We start from the raw sequence: 2,521 nt of genomic DNA on the forward strand, positions 1-2,521 counted from the left end.
AGCTTAAGGCAACCTTGGCTACGTGCTTGCATCTGGGAACAGGTTTGAGTTCCCTGAGTGGTCCTGGGACACATGGAGCCAGCACAGACTCCTCACTGCCCAGGGGAGTGGGTACCTACCTGGAGTTTCAGGATGTGCCCGGGGGGCTGTCTCCTCGAGCAGCCTGGCAAGGGGAGGGTGAGGGGTTGGGGTATCTGGTGACGGCTGGGTGATGAATGTCTGGCAGGGTCAGACAGAGCAGAACAAGACATGTTGTGGGCACATGGACCAGGGGATGAAACTCACATCACACCCACCCTTTGCTGAGGGGCTATGCAGGACAGGGAATGGCATAGCGGAGCCAGCCCTGGGGTCAGCCTGCATTGACACGGAGCAGTGACGTCATAGGCAAATGCTCCAATCAGGAAACAGGAGGGTCAGCACTTTACACCACTCACCCAGGAGTCTGGCCCCCATCTAGCAGCAGTCTCGGGTTCCTGATGCTGCCATGGGCTCCAGGCTCCTCTGCTGTGTGACTCTCTGCCTCCTGGGAGCAGGTGAGTCCTGGACACAGTGTGGGAGCTTCTGAGATGTCTTTGCCTCCCTGAGATAGAAGCCTGGCGATGAGGGCTGCAGCAGGAGGCTTCCCTGTGCTCAGACCTTAGCTTCCTTCTTTCTCCTCCCCAACAGGCCTGGTGGATTCTGGGGTTACCCAGACCCCCAAATACCTGATCAAATCAAGAAAGCAGCAAGTGACTCTGAGATGTTCCCCTGAATCTGGACACCGCTATGTATCCTGGTACCAATAGGCCCTGGGCCAGGGCCCCCAGTTCCTCATTCTGTATTATGATGGGAAAGTGCGTACAAAAGGAAACATGCCAGATCGATTCTCAGGTGAACAGTTCAGTGACTCTCGCTCTCAGATCAACCTGAGCTCTTTGGAGCTGACAGACTCAGCCGTGTATCTCTGTGCCAGTAGGCAAGACACAGCCCTGCATGATAAGGAGCCTCTGAAACAAAAACACTCCTGCCCCAGCTCAGAAAGTGGTTGCCGGGCATCGACTGCCAGCCAGTGAGACCCAGGCACTGGTCAAGTGGACAGCCTTTCCTAGACATTCTTTCCTGAAATTTTTTAATGCTCACAATGATATTGCAAGATAAGTATTATTTTATCTGATTATTTATCTAAGGGGAAGTGACCTGCCCAGATCTCATATTTCTTAACTGTTAGAGCAAGGAATGCTACTTGAGTCTGTTCTTATCACTTGTGGTCCTTACCAACCCCCCAATTGACCCCTGCCAGGAATGATGCGTCACCCAGGCCTGTGACGTGTGGTCATGCTCTGGGGAAACCAGCACATCAGGAGGTCACCACAGGTCCACAGTCACATAACCAGGAATAGCTATATAATTTTTCGGGTCCCTGCTTTCAAATACCACTGAGAATCTGCAGAGAGCAGAGCACTGCAGCATGTGTGGGGCCTGCTGTGTGTGGAATGATGCACAACAAGATAAGAGTTGGAGGAGCTCTATGATATTTGTTTCTCCATTAATGCAATCCCCACTTCACAAGGGAGCATTCCCGTGGAATGGATGTCTCACGTAAAATCAGAGCACTTTTCGTTTAACCTGGAGTCTGCCACCTCTCCCTGAATCCCTCCCACATATACGTTCCTTTGTCATCTGCTTGTGTGTGTGAGAGTGTTCAGTTGCTTCAGTCGTGTTTGACTCTTTGTGACCCCACGGACAGTAGCCGGTCAGGCTCCTCCGTCCATGGGATTTTCCAGGCAAGAATAGTGGAGTGGGTAGCCATGTCCTCCTCCAGGGGATCTTCCCAACCCAGGGATCAAAACTGCATGTCTTATGTCTCCTGCATTGGCAGGTAGGTTCCTTACCATTCTCACAATCTGAGAGAAGCCCAGGTCATCCGTGGTGCTGGGCAACTGGCTTCTCTCCACAAAGAACGGCGAGTCCCAAGCTGGACATGGTTCCGCTTGCTCTTCCCCTTCCACTTCAGAAACTGCAAGCCCTGCGCCCAGTGAACAGGATGGGACTGTAGATGCATCTGGCAGGTGACCCGTCTGTTGGTGAATTGATAAGAAATAGAGCCAAAGGATTCCTCAAGGGTGGATAAGTCTGACCTGCGGTTGGGGAACCAGATGCCAAAAGAATCACTGCAGGTAGAAGGACACCAACAGGACTGTGGTTAATTAACCAAAGTAGAAACAGACATTCTCCCAGGTGGCGCTAAAGTGAAAGAAAGAAAAAAGGTGAAGTCGCTCAGTTGTGTCTGACTCTGCGATCCCATGGACTGTAGTCTACCAGGCTTCTCTGTCCATGGGATTTTCCAGGCAAGAGTACTGAAGTGGGTTACCATATCCTTCTGCAGGGGAGCTTCCTGATTCTGCCTGCCAATGAGGGAGATGTAAGAGACTTGGGTTCAATCCCTGGGTATGGAAGATCCCCTGGAAGAGGAAATGGAAGCCCACTCCAGTATTCTTGCGTGGAGAATCCCATGGACAGAGGGGCCTGGTGGGCTACA

The 2,521-nt window shown here is 52.0% G+C and overlaps 1 pseudogene; it reads left to right on the forward strand.

Annotated features, from left to right (window-relative positions):
• The first annotated feature begins 487 nt into the window (after nt 1-487).
• Nucleotides 488-1,083, forward strand: LOC123334838 (annotated as a pseudogene).
• The last annotated feature ends 1,438 nt before the right edge of the window (nt 1,084-2,521 follow it).

This window comes from Bubalus bubalis, chromosome 8 (genome assembly GCF_019923935.1).
Source record: "Bubalus bubalis isolate 160015118507 breed Murrah chromosome 8, NDDB_SH_1, whole genome shotgun sequence".
In the NCBI taxonomy this organism is placed as follows: Eukaryota; Metazoa; Chordata; class Mammalia; order Artiodactyla; family Bovidae; genus Bubalus; species Bubalus bubalis.